General features: G+C 40.3%; 1 non-coding gene across 1 annotated transcript; it reads right to left on the bottom strand.

The window, feature by feature from the left end:
* Window positions 1-18,884: 18,884 nt before the first annotated feature.
* On the bottom strand, window positions 18,885-18,959 carry Trnas-cga (transfer RNA serine (anticodon CGA)). Its single transcript has one exon. It is a non-coding gene; the product is annotated as a tRNA-Ser (tRNA).
* Between the last annotated feature and the right edge of the window lie 992 nt (window positions 18,960-19,951).

The following is a 19,951-nucleotide window of genomic DNA, read 5'->3' as shown; positions in this document are numbered from 1 at the left end:
ATCGGTTGTCGGACCCCCTCCGTCTAATAGGCGCTGCTCATGCATGGTTTTTTACATCTTTGGGAGCGTTTAGTGACATTGACATCTCTGAACAGTCAAAGGGACACTGTCTGTGATACAATATCCACAATCAACGTCTATTTTCAGGAGTTCTGAGAACCGGGGTGATGCAAAACTTTTTTTGATGTATGTGTAATTCACATAGTACCAATATCAAATGCCTATTAGGCCTACTCCAAGCAAAAAGATTTAAGCCACGAAATAGTTTCACATTTCATTCATATGCTCCAGCTTCTCAAGCATAAGATCGAGAAGTAGTGGTCACATAAATTTTGAATAGTCATATTCTTCCATATAATTTGTGTGATGTCCCTATTTCTTCTCCTACACAACACGTATTCCGCGCTATTCCGACAAAAGAACTTCAGCGGCTGCTAACTAGGGACTGTACAACTGGCCCTTAGTAGTGTAGCGGTCTGGAAAAAATTTTCGTCCAAATTTCATTTTCTTGGATACATCGGGAAGATAATATGTAATCTTTCTTGCCTATTATTCCTGTTAGTCGTTTATTTTCACTCTGGTAGTTTGAATCTATGGATTTCGCTAATAATTATAATAACGCTTACCAATCGCACACCCAATCAACCACATAAACAACCAGCGATTGGCATTCACTCATTCGGGTTCATTCTGCTCAGCTCAAATAGCCCCGTCCCCTTTTGTCTGCGGTAAAGTTTTTATTTCCAGGTGTGATGGGGATTCCCTTTGCAGAAACGTGACGTACACTATCCACACATTCAAAAATCAACTATAGATCCGTCCGAAATCTATGTGTTCAAAAATGTTAAAAAACAAACAGTGATGTGTTTCAAAATCATATATATATAATCGATAGACCAACAAGGTTGCTTTTTTCTTTCCAAGAATATTAATTTGGCGCCCTCTGAAATTGCCCTCCTCCCTCCACCACCTAGGCTGTGTTCAGCAACTGCACTTTTCTACAGTTCTCGATTTTTAATATGCCGTTGATATTCTGCACAGCAGTCGGAAATGGTGTGGATAGACTGAGCAGTGCAATTGTTTCTGTACTTAAAAGGGATGTTATAAATCCCAGTGATCCTGAAGCCAAGATTGTCCTTAACAGGGCGTAGCATCTCCTTTATCTTCTTAGGAGGTCGGGAAATATGTCTTATATCTCGTCTTCCCAGGACTCTGCCTATTTTGCTGGATGTAGCGTCGCAGAAAGGAAGAAATACAGTCGATGGCTGATCATGTGAATGATCAACATTTTCACATTTACTTTTCATGGAGACCGCTGACTTCTATCACATAAACCATAGCCATTCGTTTGGAACACATGTTCAGATGATTAATTTCGAAATCCATGTGGTCCTCGTCAGAAACAGCTTTTGCTGTGTGTGCCAGTGTATCTAAAACTGCTCTCTTCTGGACAGGATGATGAAAACTCTGGGAGCCAAGATATAGATGAGAGTGCATTGGCTTGCAGCACACTGAATGACCAAGATGTCCATCCGACTTTTGTTGTGCCAAAACATCTAAAAATTGCAGCCTTCCTTCTTTCTCTATCTCGACAGCAAACTGGATTTTTGGGTGCATACTGTTCATATGTTCAAGGAAATGCTCAAGAGCTGCTACACCGTGTGGCCAGACCATAAATGTATCAGTAACATAACAGTAAAATGGACATGGGAAGACACTTTGTCAGTTACACTGCTCTGCCACTGATGACAGAAACTTGAATATTTCAGCGTGAAACCGATCTCCAACCTGGCTATATATCACCATAGACAGTATCGATGTAGTAAACACGCAATTTGTGTCCTGCACCATACAAAAATCATCACTTCTGCATGCTGCATATAGGTAGCGACCACCAGACAAGTATACATATGCCACGAAGACTGTTGTACAAAGGCTGGGATGGTTCCCCTCAGCACAAAGGCGTCACTGTTACTGGCCCTACCCTGCGTGCTTGCTTGCTTTCTACACCCATCTCCAAATTCTAGGATTATAAGAACACATGTATTTTCACATGGTTTGCCAGAATATTATACCATTTACGCGATACTTCTCGATATCAAGTACATAACAATATCGTTTGCATAGCAGTATCGCTTGCACAGTATAATTCCAAAGTTATAGATGGGAAATTATTTCCCTAGAAACCCAAATTTTTAGCGAGGTGAAGCGTGCTGTAAGCCACTGAGTAACTAGAAACATATCCCGTCTGCGAATATCTTTACGTGAAAACTCGAAAAAAATAGAGGAATCTGATATTTGCACTCGTGAATACCGATGTCGGTGATATAACAGATTCCAAATCATCCATATAATTTTCAAAGTCAACTAAGGTGTTTCAAATGTTTAGAGAACCAACAAAAGTGCTTCTACTCGTCTTTCACCTGCTAGATGCGCACACCACAATCACTGTTCTCTCAACCAAATAAACGTGGTAAATATGCAGAAGCAGTCAGTCGGACAATTCACATGGGAGGGAATAATGGTCCACTGGAAACCCACGTCCATATTGAATCGTCTCAAATTTTCACTGAGAACACACGCAATCACGAAGGCTGTTCAACACGTACTGAGTATAAGTTCACTATTCAGCCGTCTAGACGGCGCAATGGTTAGGTCAGCTACATTCCTGTACCCCAACCGCTCTTTCCACTCGGACAGCTCCTGCTGTTAGCCAGAAACGTGAATCATTACCGCCACCACAAGCCACTGCCACCACACGTCATGCACCCCTAGACAGAATAGTCCTAGGAAACTGGCTACATATATATTTGATCACTGTACTTAAATATTACGATCTTGGTCTCCATTGGACGACATACGACAATGAACGAAATATCGGAAATAACCCCTGCTGATGGCAGTGGCTCTGGAAATAGAGATAGCTGTACCATTCTTATGACTTGACATACTTTCCCAAGCATGCTATCGCAGTATTCGACATCAAATCCCTACCCTCCTTACGACTGGACACAGTCATTTTCTTTGCACATGTCAGAGCAGACACACACACATACTTTATAAGCCTGATGCTCACAGTGAACCTATCATGCACCTCCTACTACTAAGTATAATACTTCGTCAACAACTGGTTGCTTGCCATACGAAACAATACTGAATGGAATTCAGCGATGGGTGGACACGTGTCATAAGTTTTTTTCTATGAGTGGTACCACTGTGTCTTAAAAAGAGAAGCGAATCGTCTTACAAGCTGCCAGATGTTAAAAACACGATTGCAACGACCATGTTACTGTCACACTCAGTCTTGGTTCTACCAGAGCACGCAAGTATCCATCTTAAAAGCTATACTGGCTTTAAAAATCGAGTTATCGCATTACCTCTGAATGAAGTAGTTTTTCCAGACAAATACCACGACACTGAATATAGACGGTGATCGCTGGAGTGTATATTATCAGACTAACAGTGGCGTTACATGTCAGTGACAGTGCAACCTCTGAATAAAACCACCGAATTTAGGTGATTTGGCTAAGTAATGTGGTATGAAGCCGGTATTTGCAACTCCCTCATGCTGCTGCTAGATACCGTTATTGATTTTCCTACTCGGGTGGTAAAGGATAGCAGCTCACTGATAGATAACTTCTTTATAGACCAAGATACGTTTAACCAGAAAATGCTCAGCCTGTTGAGAATGGTCTTTCTGATCATGATGCACAGCTAGTTACAATATATGACATAGCTCCATTCAGCAATACTAAACAGTCCTCCAAAGTAGTACGTTCAGTCAACGATTTAACAATTGCAAATTTCAGGGAAAGCCTACAGCAGTTAGACTGGGATGAGGTGTACCGTGAACCCGATGCCAATTTAAAATATAATTTATTTCATGACATTTTTGTAAATGCATTTGAAAACTGCTTCCCCAAGAAAATAGTTAAATATACTCGTAATAAACCTTGTAACAAACCATGGCTTACTAAGGGTATAAAAATATCTATTAACCGGAAAAGGGAAATGTATCTGACAGCAAGAAAGAGTGGTGACCCAGAAACTATCAAAAATTATAAAAACTACTGTGTTATATTAAGAAAAGTTATTAAAAAATCCAGGAGTATGTGTATTATGTCTGAAATCAGCAATTCTGAGATAAAATTTAAACAATTTGTAGTATTATTAAAAGAGAAACAGGTCAACCAAGAGCAGAGGAAGACAGTATTACCGTCAAATTGAATGAAAACTTTACGAACAAAAAGTTAGAAGTTGAAAATATTTTTAACAATCATTTTCTAAATGTTGTGGATATAGTAGGATCCAGGTGTTCATTAGAAGATGCTAGGCTGTTAATTGAAGAGGCCATACCTATGCAATTTGATACAATTGAAATCTCACCCACTTCTCCCTCTGAAATTAGGAAAATAATAAATTTGCTTAAAAGCAAAAACTCACATGGAATTGATGGCATTTCCAGCAAAATACTAAAAGCTTGTTCTCAACAGATAAGTAAGATTCTCAGCCACCTGTGTAATAGCTCTCTGGAACAGGGCATTTTCCCTGATAGACTGAAATATGCTATTGTTATACCTTTGCATAAAAAGGGGGATAGATCTTATGTCAACAATTACCGTCCAATCTCCCTTCTAACAGCTTTATCCAAAATTTTTGAGAAAGTAATATATTCAAGAGTAGCTTCACATATCTGTAAAAATGAAGTACTAACAAAATGTCAGTTTGGTTTCCAGAAAGGTTTTTCAACAGAAAATGCCATATATGCTTTCACCAGTCAAATTTTGAATGATCTGAATAACTGAACACCACCCATTGGGATTTTTTGTGATCTCTCAAAGGCTTTTGATTGTGTAAATCATGAAATTCTGCTAGACAAGCTCAAGTATTGTGGCATGAGTGGGACAGTGCACAAATGGTTTAATTCGTACCTAACTGGAAGAGTGCAGAAAGTTGAAATAAGTAGTTCTCATAACATGCAAAGATCAGCACATTCCTCAAACTGGGGAACTATCAAGAATGGGGTTCCACAAGGGTCAGTCTTGGGTCCTTTGTTGTTCTTATTATATATTAATGACTTGCCATTCTATATTCATGAAGAGGCAAAGTTAGTTCTCTTTGCTGATGATACAAGTATAGTAATCACACCTGACAAACAAGAATTAACTGATGAAATTGGCAATACTGTCTTTCAGAAAATTACTAAGTGGTTCCTTGTAAACGGACTCTCACTGAATTTTGATAAGACACAGTATATACAGTTCCGTACAGTGAATGGTATGACGCCATTAATAAATATAGACCTTAATCAGAAGCATATGGCTAAGGTAGAATATTCCAAATTTTTAGGTGTGTCCATTGATGAGAGATTAAATTGGAAGAAACACATTGATGATCTGCTGAAACGTTTGAGTTCAGCTACTTATGCAATAAGGGTCATTGCAAATTTTGGTGATAAACATCTTAGTAAATTAGCTTACTACGCCTATTTTCACCCAGTGCTTTCATATGGCATCATATTTTGGGGTAATTCATCACTGAGGAATAAATTATTGCACAAAAGCGTGTAATCAGAATAATAGCTGGAGTCCACCCAAGATCATCCTGCAGACATTTATTTAAGGATCTAGGGATATTCACAGTAGCTTCTCAGTATATATACTCTCTTATGAAATTTGTTATTAACAACCAAACCCAATTCAAAAATAATAGCAGTGTGCATAACTACAATACTAGGAGAAAGGATGATCTTCACTATTCAAGATTAAATCTAACTTTGGCACAGAAAGGGGTGAATTATACTGACACTAAAGTCTTTGGTCACTTACCAAATAGTATCAAAAGTCTGACAGATAACCAACAAGTATTTAAGAAGAAATTAAAAGAATTTCTGAATGACAACTCCTTCTACTCCATAGAGGAATTTTTAGATATAAATTAAGAAAAAAAATATTAAAAAATAAAAAGAAATAAAAAAAATAAAGAAAAACAAAAAAACACAAAAAATAAAGTTGTTATATTAACTTAAGTATGTTGTTAAATTAACCTAATTATGTCATGTATTGGAAAATTTGACTCGTTCCACATCATTACGAAATATCGTATTCATGATCCACGGAACTAGTATTAATCTAATATAATCTAATCTATTCCTCCAGTATTTGTAACGCATTCTGTCTCAATGCCATGTCAGAGGTTCTGCAATATATCCACTGGGTTACAGGTGATGGATGATTGAGAAAGATCACATACCACAGATGCTGTGCTGATTGAGGTCGTAAGAAATGTACAAAGGGTTTTCAAATCTCTACCGTTACACCCTCCGGTACAAATGCTATCTGCAACTTGGAATCAAGTCTTTCCATTCAAACACATACCTGCATTGGATCCTATGGAGAAGTCTTTTAATGATTACAACCATTAGTGAATCATATTTCTGGCACTTTCATATCTCGAAACGAGTCACCTTTTTCGAACCTATCTGCTATAGTAAAATTTTAGATAGTCCCTATGCATCTTGCAACTACCCCTCAGTCTCTGTGCTGCCACTCTACAGCTTTGTGCATGTGATCATTCCAATTTAAGTTGGCACTGAGCACAGAAGTCAGAGAGAGCTATGTCTACCACATTCTGCAGCCCATGTAGAAACAGGCTAAGCTGAGTTAGCGCAACAGGGCCATGTTTTGACCATTCGATGGAAATAGGAACATGTTGTCGTAGCTTTGCCAAACAATATATGATGTGTAAGGTCAGCGCCAATGGAAACCCACTCCTGCAACTCGAGGTGTATACAGACAGTATGAACAGTTACAGTGGTCTTTCTTATCGGGAAAATTAGGAAGACTCAACATCATTCAGGTACTGCAGTCTGCAGCAGATCCTTATCCCTCAGGGTCCATTCACGTCTATCACCGCAGCATTCTGTCATCATTATTCCGTACCATCAAACAGAGAAAAATTACGAACTATAAAAGCTCTGCTAACTTCATCCGATGGAGAACTCGACAAAATTTTTACCGCATCTCTCTCTTCCCATATATTGAAAACAAAGACTGTCTGCATGCCGGCATCAAGCACATGTGGCGGTCCTATTAAATATACAGACCAGTGTAAAGTTTCATCGCCTGTGCTGTAGGAGGGTGACCGTATCCCATAGACTATACTGTAAGTTGCATGTGACGCTCCCTGTGACCCTGTGTCGTTGTTTGAAACATTGTTTTTTCTTTCTCCTGTAACATGCTTTGTACACTGCTATATATTTAGTTTTTCCAACAAGACTTCAAGGTCTGTGTCACAAAACACACACACACACACACACACACACACACACACACACACACACACACACGTGCTCACTGGATTATTTTAAATAAAAGACAGTCACTGGAAGAGTTTTGCGGTGTTGTGGAGCGTTTCCAAACTGCTGTCTGAAGGTGACTGACGGCCACTACACTTAAATTCATCTTTCACAGTGACAGAACAGCTGATGGCTCAGTGCTCCATTTTGACTGATTCCTCATATTGCAGCATGTAAGTGATCACTGTTTCGGTGCTAGCCAGCCCCAGAAGTGTTGTCCTTCCACCAAGACTCTTTCTCCACCTCAAACAAGCTACGTCAGTCAATCATAATGTGGTAATCAACAGGGTACCAGTGGATGGATGGGATGGAAAAGACATTGTCGATGTACTGTAATAATACGCATAACAGTCGACAGTGCGGACAATTTTACCAATTTTACAGTAATTTCTACACCAACCAATGATGCAACGGCATGCTTCCGAATTTCAGTATCATCGCTAAACCGCCTCTCCTTCATTTTGCGAGTACCATTGCAAATGTAGATAGATGGCTGTGCAGTATGTCCATTCATTGTTAATTCTCGAATGTACACATCATCAAAGTATACAGACAGATATTTACATATTTCTAATGCCTTGAGCATAGTGCGTAATTTATGATCTGTCTCAATGCGAATGGGTGTCACAGGACATTCCGCATTCTTAAGATAGAGTTAGAGACTGAAAGATCCCCTCATACTGTCTTTCACCAACCCACTCTGCAGCACCGTTACTGATTTAATCTGCACTTGACCAGAAGCAGACCGCTAATCAATTCTATCAAATCTAAAGTATTGTTCTAGTGTCTGGAATCAGAACCTGGCGGGTACTGGTTAGAGAGAACACAAACACACGCACTCCTAAGGATACATGGTTCTGCACTTAACACAGGCTACATTAATGTTAGATCTCTTCAGCTTCTGACCAATTAGTCGTGTGGAACGCAATGCTGTTAATATTCTAATGTAAGAAATATATTTCCAGCTCATGACGTACATCCTTCTTGCAGGTGTCTCTACGATAAACTTTGGTCACAAACCGTAAAATGAAAAAAACTATTTCCGTAAAACATCGGTTCTGCGTGATACATGCACAATATTGCTTTCCACAGATGTATATCGTCCACTGTTCACATCTGATAATGGTTCAGAAGTTATACTATGTCCGCATCAATCCTATATAAAATAATAGTTAATAACGGAGAATACTTCTTACAAGGAAACAAATAAATGCATAGCAGCGGCGTTTGACGTGTGAAATTACACGTCATGCCGCCACTAACTCTGTAAACAGGACATCTGTCAAGCAAATGAATACACGGGGATTGCACTGCCTCACAAACACCTATAGCTAACTTGGAATCATCTTAGTTGTTGTTGTTGTGGTCTTCAGTCCTGAGACTGGTTTGATGCAGCTCTCCATGCTACTCTATCCTGTGTAAGCTCCTTCATCTCCCAGTACCTACTGCAACCTACATCCTTCTGAATCTGCTTAGTGTATCCATCTCTTGGTCTCCCTCTACGATTTTTACCCTCCACGCTGCCCTCCAATGCTAAATTTGTGATCCCTTGATGCCTCAGACCATGTCCTACCAACCGATCCCTTCTTCTAGTCAAGTTGTGCTACAAACTTCTCTTCTGCCCAATCCTATTCAATACCTCCTCATCAGTTACGTGATCTACCCACCTAATCTTCAAAATTCTTCTGTAGCACCACATTTCGAAAGCTTCTATTCTCTTCTTGTCTAAACTATTTATCGTCCATGTTTCACTTCCATACATGGCTACACTCCATACAAATACTTTCAGAAACGACTTCCTGACACTTAAATCTATATTCGATGTTAACAAATTTCTCTTCTTCAGAAACGCTTTCCTTGCAATTGCCAGTCTACATTTTATATCCTCTCTACTTCGACCATCATCAGTTATTTTGCTCCCCAAATAGCAAAACTCCTTTACTACTTTAAGTGTCTCATTTCCTAATCTAATTCCCTCAGCATCACCCGACTTAATTCGACTACATTCCATTATCCTCGTTTTGCTTTTGTTGATGTTCATCTTATATCCTCCTTTCAAGACACTGTCCATTCCGTTTAACTGCTCTTCCAAGTCCTTTGCCGTCTCTGACAGAATTACAATGTCACCGGTGAACCTCAAAGTTTTTATTTCTTCTCCCTGGATTTTAATACCTACTCCAAATTTTTCTTTTGTTTCCTTTACTGCTTGCTCAATATTCAGATTGAATAACATCGGGGAGAGGCTACAATCCTGTCTCACTCCCTTCCCAACCACTGCTTCCCTTTCATGCCCCTCGACTCTTATAACTGCCATCTGGTTTCTGTACAAATTGTAAATAGCCTTTCGCTCCCTGTATTTTACCCCCGCCACCTTTAAAATTTCAAAGAGAGTATTCCAGTCAAATCATCTTAGTTATGAAACTTACGTCTCGATTTTGTACCCAAGATGCGACAGGGGAATGGAGTACATCACATAAATCCTTGTTCGTGTAGAGGAATGTGTTGAAACAGGATAGTCACGTTTCATCCCGCATGTGGATCCACAATATGCTACGTCCGGAACAGAGTTTGAAGGTGGATACGCCTCTGAACATCGCTCTGGATACATAATGCACGGCAGACCCACACTCGAATGCTAACACAGGTCTACTGTGGGTCCTGTGAGCCACCCGCGACACATGTACAGACACAGACATACAGAAAACAGAGCCAGCACACTGCAACTGTAGAGTATGTGGTTGGAGGTGACTGGATGCATTCGAGTACACTATGCCGCCCGACCATAAAAATAGTGCATTTGCACTAGGTGTTGGCAGCTGTACTACATTTACAAGCAATTTTAGGACACGGAACGAGACGACATGTCATGATCGCATGGATAGAAGCGACATAAAATCGATAAAGTTACGAGAAATGACGGAAAATACATATAAATTGGGGGCAAATACACCGAAATGTGGGGAAATTGAGGATGTACTTGCGTGTTTTCTGGTTGATGCAGAAGAATTCTTGTACTTGGGACCGAGTATGCGACAGCAAGAGGAAAATGAAAAAATGTTGATATGGAAGCATCAGAAACCAGGGAAAGCCATTTTTTTCGTCAAGGCACCATTCTATCTTATGCATATTGAGGTAAAAGTGATAGACATTAGTTGGCTGCTGTCTCTGATGCTTTCCTGAAAAAACAGAGACATCTCCCTCTCTCTCTAGAATGCACGCCTCTGACGAAGAGTGCTTATGTAAAAGATTATGTAGTAGAACGACTAAGACTTTGTAAGTTGGAAGGAGTGTTGATGCACCATTTGATGCAATAGCTACAAGATTGTTTTTTTAGTGCATCGTATTTAATGTTACGCTTTTCAAAAGCTATAACAGTGTATTGAAAATACCTTCTCCTGTCCCACTTACTAATTTGGCAATATCTGGAAATTGTTGCAAGCGACTCCGCCAAAGGACAAATGTACATAAATACGGGAGAGCGAAGGAACTGGTACAACTCCCTAATATCGTTTAGGGCCCCCGCAAGCACGCAGAAGTGCTGCAACACGGCTTGGCATGGACTCAACTAATGTCTGAAGTAGTGCTGGAGGGAACTGAAACCATGGATCCTGCAGGGCTGTCCATAAATCCGTAAGAATACCAGGGGTTAAAGGTCTCTTCGGAACAGCAAGTTGGAAGGCATGGCAGATATGCTCAATAATGTTCATATCTGGGGAGTTTGGTGGCCAGAGGAAGTGTTTAAACTCAGAAGAGTGCTCCTGGAGCCACTGTGTAGCAATTATGGAAATGTGGGGTGTCGCACTGTCCTACTGGAATTGCACAAGTCTGTCAAAATGCACAATGGACATGAAAGAAAGCAGGTGATCACACAGAATGCTTACATACGTGTCACCTGTCAGAGTCGTATCTAGACACATCTGGGTCCCATACCACTCCATCCGCACATGCCTCACACAATTACAGAGCCTCCATCAGCTTGAACAGTCCCCTGGCGACATGTAGAGTCCATGGATTAATGAGGTTGTCTCCATACCCAAACACGTCCATCCACTCGATGAAACGACGCTCGTCTGACCAGGTAACATGTTTCCAGTCAGCAACAGTCCAATGTCTTCGTTGATGGGCCCAGGTGAGGCATAAAGCATCATCACGTGCAATCATCGAGGGTATACGAGTGGGCCTACTGCTCCGAAAGCCCATATTGATGATGTTTTGTTGAATGGTTTACACGCTGACACTTGCTGATTGTCCAGTACTGAAATCTTCAGCAATTTGCAGAAAGGTTTCACTTCTGACACATTGAATGATTCTTTTCGGTCGTGATTGGTCCTGTTCTTGCAGGATCTTTTTATGGCCACAGCGATGTCGGAGATTTGATGTTTTACCGAATTTCTGATATTCAAGGTACACTCGTGTAGTGGTCGTATGGGAAAATTCTCACTTCATCACTACCTCAGAGATACTGTGTCCCATCACTCATGTGCCGGCTATAACACCACATTCAAACTCATTTAAGGGGAGTTAGAATACCCTATCCCGACAATGTTAATTTTAGTGACTTGGCTTCCCTGTATTTCAGGAAGCAGTGTAGCCATGAAACGTTTACGGGACATTAAACTATATGTTCTGAGTCTACTGAACTACAATAATTGCATTTCAGCCACTGCTTTCGGAAATACAATTTTTTAATTACAGAGTTAAAATTTTGTGTATTTTTTGTAGGTTATCCTAAATATTTCTAATTATACATAACATTATGTTCTTCTTTTAGTCGAGTAGACTCAGGATATATATGTTTTTACTCCCTGAAAATTTGAATACTCTACTCAAAGTGGTTTCTGAGATTTAGGGGAAAATGCAACAGAAAATGTAAATTTTCAGGAATGGCTTCAAAAGTTTCAACAGAATGTAACTCACTTAGTATATGCTTAATTTTTTATTTTTAGTTACTCAGAAGCACCGTGCACCATATTGTATATCATTCTCTTGAACATTTTCCAAGGTTTTTCTTCTTTTGGGCAACGGCCTTGCCGCAGTGGATACACCGGTTCCCGTGAGATCACCGAAGTTAAGCGCTGTCGGGCGTGGTCGGCGTTTGGATGGGTGACCATCCAGGCTGCCATACGCTGTTGCCATTTTTCGGGGTGCACTCGGCCTCATCATGCCAATTGAGGAGCTACTCGACCGAATAGTTGCGGCTTCGGTCAAGAATACCATCATAACGACCTGGAGAGCGGTGTGCTGACTCCACGCACCTTCTATTCGCATACTCCACTCAGGATGACACGGTGGTCAGATGGCCCCGGTAGGCCAATCGAGGCCTGAAGATGGAGTGTTTTTTTTTTCTTCTTTTCATCTTTCTGGACTCCTTAGTGGCCAACTGTGCTGCATTCTGTGCTTTATCAATACGACCCTTGTCCATCCATTCAAGTTCTCTGATGCAGTTTGTTCCAGGTTTAATTCCCATATGCTGTAGCACTTTCACCCTACTAATGTTGCCATCATTAAAAGCAGCAATAACATCATCACTGACTCCCCCCCCCCCCCCAACTTTAGTGTCTTCATTCCAACAAAAACATTTTTTGGTAAGCGAGTCCATATTGTTGTTGTAGTGGTCTTCAGTCCTGAGACTGGTTTGATGCAACTCTCCATGCTACTCTATCCTGTGCAAGCTTCTTCATCTCCCAGTACCTACTGCAACCTACATCCTTCTGAATCTGCTTAGTGTATCCATCTCTTGGTCTCCCTCTACGACTTTAACCCTCCACGCTGCCCTCCAATGCTAAATTTGTGATCCCTTGATGCCTCAAAACATGTCCTACCAACCGATCCCTTCTTCTAGTCAAGTTGTGCCACAAACTTCTCTTCTCCCCAATCCTATTCAATACCTCCTCATTAGTTACGTGATCTACCCACCTTATCTTCAGCATTCTTCTGTAGCACCACATTTCGAAAGCTTCTATTCTCTTCTTGTCCAAACTGGTTATCGTCCATGTTTCACTTCCATACATGGCTACACTCCATATAAATATTTTCAGAAACGACTTCCTGACACTTAAATCTATACTCGATGTTAACAAATTTCTCTTCTTCAGAAACGATTTCCTTGCCATTGCTATATCCTCTCTACTTCGACCATCATCAGTTATTTTACTCCCTAAATAGCAAAACTCCTTTACTACTTTAAGTGTCTCATTTCCTAATCTAATCCCCTCAGCATCACCCGATTTAATTTGACTACATTCCATTATCCTCGTTTTGCTTTTGTTGATGTTCATCTTATATCCTCCTTTCAAGACACTGTCCATTCCGTTCAACTGCTCTTCCAAGTCCTTTGCTGTCTCTGACAGAATTACAATGTCATCGGCGAACCTCAAAGTTTTTACTTTTTCTCCATGAATTTTAATACCTACTCCGAATTTTTCTTTTGTTTCCTTTACTGCTTGCTCAATATACAGATTGAATAACATCGGGGAGAGGCTACAACCCTGTCTCACTGCTTTCCCAACCACTGCTTCCCTTTCATGCCCCTCGACTCTTATAACTGCCATCTGGTTTCTGTACAAATTGTAAATAGCCTTTCGCTCCCTGTATTTTACCCCTGCCACCTTCAGAACTTGAAAGAGAGTATTCCAGTTAACGTAGTCAAAAGCTTTCTCTAAGTCTACAAATGCTAGAAACGTAGGTTTGTCTTTTCTTAATCTTTCTTCTAAGATAAGTCGTAAGGTTAGTATTGCCTCTCGTGTTCCAACATTTCTACAGAATCCAAACTGATCTTCCCCGAGGTCCGCTTCTACCAGTTTTTCCATTCGTCTGTAAAGAATTCGCGTTAGTATTTTGCAGCTGTGACTTATTAAACTGATAGTTCGGTAATTTTCACATCTGTCAACACCTGCTTTCTTTGGGATTGGAATTATTATATTCTTCTTGAAGTATGTGGGTATTTCGCCTGTCTCATACATCTTGCTCACCAGATGGTAGAGTTTTGTCATGACTGGCTCTCGCAAGGCCATCAGTAGTTCTAATGGAATGTTGTCTACTCCCGGGGCCTTGTTTCGACTCAGGTCTTTCAGTGCTCTGTCAAACTCTTCACGCAGTATCTTATCTCCCATTTCATCTTCATCTACATCCTCTTCCATTTCCATAATATTGTCCTCAAGTACATCGCCCTTGTATAAACCCTCTATATACTCCTTCCACCTTTCTGCCTTCCCTTCTTTGCTTAGAACTGGGTTGCCATCTGAGCTCTTGATATTCATACAAGTGGTTCTCTTCTCTCCAAAGGTCTCTTTAATTTTCCTGTAGGCAGTATCTATCTTACCCCTAGTGAGACAAGCCTCTACATCCTTACATTTGTCCTCTAGCCATCCCTGCTTAGCCATTTTGCACTTTCTGTCGATCTCATTTTTGAGACGTTTGTATTCCCTTTTGCCTGCTTCATTTACTGCATTTTTATATTTTCTCCTTTCATCAATTAAATTCAATATTTCTTCTGTTACCCAAGGATTTCTATTAACCCTCGTCTTTTTACCCACTTGATCCTCTGCTGCCATCACTACTTCATCCCTCAGAGCTACCCATTCTTCTTCTACTGTATTTATTTCCCCCATTCCTGTCAATTGTTCCCTTATGCTCTCCCTGAAACTCTCTACAACCTCTGGTTCTTTCAGTTTATCCAGGTTCCATCTCCTTAAATTCCCACCTTTTTGCAGTTTCTTCAGTTTCAATCTGCAGTTCATAACCAATAGATTGTGGTCAGAATCCACATCTGCCCCTGGAAATGTCTTACAATTTAAAACCTGGTTCCTAAATCTCTGTCTTACCATTATATAATCTATCTGATACCTTTTAGTATCTGCAGGGTTCTTCCATGTATACAACCTTCTATCATGATTCTTAAACCAAGTGTTAGCTATGATTAAGTTATGCTCTGTGCAAAATTCTACAAGGCGGCTTCCTCTTTCATTTCTTCCCCCCCAATCCATATTCACCTACTATGTTTCCTTCTCTCCCTTTCCCTACTGACGAATTCCAGTCACCTATGACTATTAAATTTTCGTCTCTCTTCACTACCTGAATAATTTCTTTTATCTCGTCATACATTTCATCAATTTCTTCATCATCTGCAGAGCTAGTTGGCATATAAACTTCTACTACTGTAGTAGGCATGGGCTTTGTGTCTATCTTGGCCACAATAATGCGTTCACTATGCTGTTTGTAGTAGCTAACCCGCACTCCTATTTTTTTATTCATTATTAAACCTACTCCTGCATTACCCCTATTTGATTTTGTATTTTTAACCCTGTAATCACCTGACCAAAAGTCTTGTTCCTCCTGCCACCGAACTTCACTAATTCCCACTATATCTAACTTTAACCTATCCATTTCCCTTTTTAAATTTTGTAACGTACCTGCCCGATTAAGGGATCTGACATTCCACGCTCCGATCCGTAGAATGACAGTTTTCTTTCTCTGAGTCCATATAAGATCATTGAATGACTCATTGGGCTTTTAAGTCTGGCCATGCAGGCAGTTCGTCAGTAATTCGGGATTTGCCAGGTCTGTGTAAACAGGTTTTATGATATCCATGACTGCTGCTATGATGGTATGTTTATGGCTGTATGAACTGTTTGAGTACTGGGCATTGCGGTAATTGCAACATGAATCAGGTCCAGGAGGGCAAAGGTGGTGTACTGGTTTTTCATCCGTTGACAGTCTGTGGATGGAAGTAGCCAAACTGCTTGCTTCATTTTCAACAAATCCTCAGTACTATTTCTAATGGCCATCCGATAATACGGCTGTAGTTCATCAGTCATTTTGTCTGTCAGCCTGCCTGTTATGGTTTTACCATCAGGAAGTTTCTTGTGTCTCAAACTTTGTTTCAACTTCCTCAACCTGGTGCCCATCCTCTTCTGGACATGACCAACACATTCCAGTTTTGTGATAATCTTCTCACGATAAGGCTGAGTGGCTACGACACTGTTATATTCTTTTGAGTCTCCATCACCTGAGAACTTAGTGTAACACACTCTCCCTTCATTCACAGATTGACTAAAAATTTCAGTAACTGCAGAGGCCCCCATACCACCACTTGTTCCTTCATAATGTCTGTCACAGATATGCCCTTCTTCCTTCCTTGATATACACTTATAATAATGTTTGGTTAAAATCTGGAAATATATTACCTTTCCAGTACGCATGCTGGTCACCGTAGCAACAGAATTCTTAGAATTGTAGCCACGCTTCAAGCCATGCGCCATCAAAAGCTACTGGTATGTCAGTCATACAATCATTTATTTCAACAGGTTCGGTTGCACTACCCTTCGTTGACTCACATGCAACAGATTCCATAGCAGCTCCAATAAATCCTGCATGCTTGTCGATTTTACAAGTTGCACTTGGCATATTCATCATGACACATTCTTTCTGCTGCTATGTGTCCTTTGCCAATAGCTCTCAATCCTTAAAACCACCTAACATTTACTTCAAAATAATTATCTTTACACATACCAGAATTCCAAAATAAATGAGTATATTTACAACAATTAATGTCAAGTTTCTTGACTAGTCCATTTGATACCTCAATGTCTTCATGTAAACGAAGTGGCCCTCCACATATTTTACACCACGCATTCACCTAACACCCTTGTTAGGATGTGTAAATCTATCAGAATATTACTTAACCTACCATTTAAATCACTTTCGTTTTGAGAAAACTGTGCATCACAACGTTTTATCTTAATCTTCGAAGCACTAGTGGGTGTTTCTCTAGATACTGACGAGTTTGCCTGTATTTCATTTTCTGTAACTTCACACGCCACATGTTGAACACAGTATTTCCTTTTTTACGAAAATCTATTATCATGGAACCCACGTTTCTTAAAAATACTTCGTTTTGGCGTCATACTTTACTGTTTCAGACATTTACCAATATATTCGTCACTTTTCGTCTGAAAAAAGTTAGCACTTCGAGGTACAATTCGTATTTATACAGGGTGATTCAAAAAGAATACCATAACTTTAGGAATTTAAAACTCTGCAACGACAAAAGGCAGAGCTAAGCACTATCTGTCGGCGAATTAAGGGAGCTATAAAGTTTCATTTAGTTGTACATTTGTTCGCTTGAGGCGCTGTTGACTAGGCGTCAGCGTCAGTTGATGCTAAGATGGCGACCGCTCAACAAAAAGCTTTTTGTGTTATTGAGTACGGCAGAAGTGAATCGACGACAGTTGTTCAGCGTGCATTTCGAACGAAGTATGGTGTTAAACCTCCTGATAGGTGGTGTATTAAACGTTGGTATAAACCTGAACGTCGACTACCCGAGGCGATGGATCGGCCGCCAGGCAGCCCGTGACAGAGCACTTCATCACTGGCCTCCAAGAAGCCCTGATCTTACCCCCTGCGATTTTTTCTTATGGGGGTATGTTAAGGATATGGTGTTTCGGCCACCTCTCCCAGCCACCATTGATGATTTGAAACGAGAAATAACAGCAGCTATCCAAACTGTTACGCCTGATATGCTACAGAGAGTGTGGAACGAGTAAGAGTATCGGGTTGATATTGCTCGAGTGTCTGGAGGGGGCCATATTGAACATCTCTGAACTTGTTTTTGAGTGAAAAAAAACCTTTTTAAATACTCTTTGTAATGATGTATAACAGAAGGTTATATTATGTTTCTTTCATTAAATACACATTTTTAAAGTTGTGGTATTCTTTTTGAATCACCCTGTACTATGCAATGATACGATACTGTTTTTGCTAGTGCTACCAACACAAACAGGTAATTTAACCTTTATAACACAACAATTCACAGCCTTCTATACAAAAAAATTAACGACTTTATTAGATCTTGAAATAATGCACGTAAAAATTTTAATATTTTCAACTGATGTAGATTATGAAACTTCCTGGCAGATTAAAACTGTGTGCCCGACCGAGACTCGAACTCGGGACCTTTGCCTTTCGCAGAGAAGTGCTCTACCAACTGAGCTACCGAAGCACGACTCATGCCCGGTACTCACAGCTTTACTTCTGCCAGTACCTCGTCTCCTACCTTCCAAACTTTACAGAAGCTCTCCTGCGAACGTTGCAGAACTAGTACTCCTGAAAGAAAGGATATTGCGGAGACATGGCTTAGCCACAGCCTGGGGGATGTTTCCAGAATGAGATTTTCACTCTGCAGCAGAGTGTGCGCTGATATGAAACTTCCTGGCAGATTAAAACTGTGTGCCCGACCGAGACTCCAACTCGGGACCTTTGCCTTTCGCGGGCAAGTGCTCTACCAACTGAGCTACCGAAGCACGACTCACGCCCGGTACTCACAGCTTTATTTCTGCCAGTACCTCGTCTCCTACCTTCCAAACTTTACAGAAGCTCTCCTGCGAACCTTGCAGAACTAGTACTCCTGAAAGAAAGGATATTGCGGAGACATGGCTTAGCCACAGCCTGGGGGATGTTTCCAGAATGAGATTTTCACTCTGCAGCGGAGTGTGCGCTGATATGAAACTTCCTGGCAGATTAAAACTGTGTGCCCGGCCGAGACTCGAACTCGGGACCTTTGCCTTTCGCGGGCAAGTGCTCTACCAACTGAGCTACCGAAGCACGACTCACGCCCGGTACTCACAGCTTTACTTCTGCCAGTACCTCGTCTCCTACCTTCCAAACTTTACAGAAGCTCTCCTGCGAACCTTGCAGGATGTAGATTATATTTTAAAAAATAAAATAATATACTTCCCATGTGAATTTATAAGTGATATATATATATATATATATATATATATATATATATATATATATATATATATATATATATATATCATTTTATTCGGAAAATTGCAAATTTTATAATGAGATAAAAATGTGAATGTAAAAAAAAATTTTTTCCTGTTCTAACTTCCCTTACATTTTTATATCCTGCAAGTGTAGCAGCAGTAACCGCTCTAACAACTGTGCCAGACACTTGTCTTATATAGACGTCAAATGATGTTTATCGGAATGAAACGTACAAGTTAATAAAAGAACTGAAGAACTGTTTAAAAAAATTAATACACACCGATATTCGCAATGTAAACATACCATCTCATTATGACTTGCCTATCTGGTCATGTGTAAACCGTGAAATTTGTCCTGCTAACAAACAAATCTCTGAAATATGTTCTGACTTTCAGAATGTAGAAGTTATTGACATACATGGCTTAGGTCGAGGGTTTTTGGCAGCTCATGGGCTCCATTTAAATAGATTGGGAAAAGGACTTTTGGCAGAAAAACTATTTACCAATACCTGTGTCATGAGTACACATACACCAAGCTTAAAAATCGCCAGAAGAACACTAATTCCGGATTGGTTTAAACCAAAAACTACAATCTTGTTAGCAGAAGCAGATCACTCTCACCAACTTGAAGACATATTATGTACTGATGCAGGAGGAGAAAACATCCCACCATCAACAGCCTGCCCAGCAGCAGAAAGCAATCCACCACCAACAGCCAGTATGACAGGAACAACCACCTGACTCCCAGCGCAAGGATCGATCCCACCATCAACAGCCAGCCAAGCAGCAGAAATCAATCCACCACCAACAGCCAGTATGACAG

Source organism: Schistocerca nitens, chromosome 3, assembly GCF_023898315.1.
Source record: "Schistocerca nitens isolate TAMUIC-IGC-003100 chromosome 3, iqSchNite1.1, whole genome shotgun sequence".
Classification (NCBI taxonomy): Eukaryota; Metazoa; Arthropoda; class Insecta; order Orthoptera; family Acrididae; genus Schistocerca; species Schistocerca nitens.
Note: the sequence above shows the minus strand (reverse complement) of the source record. Positions and strands in the feature narration are given on the sequence as shown.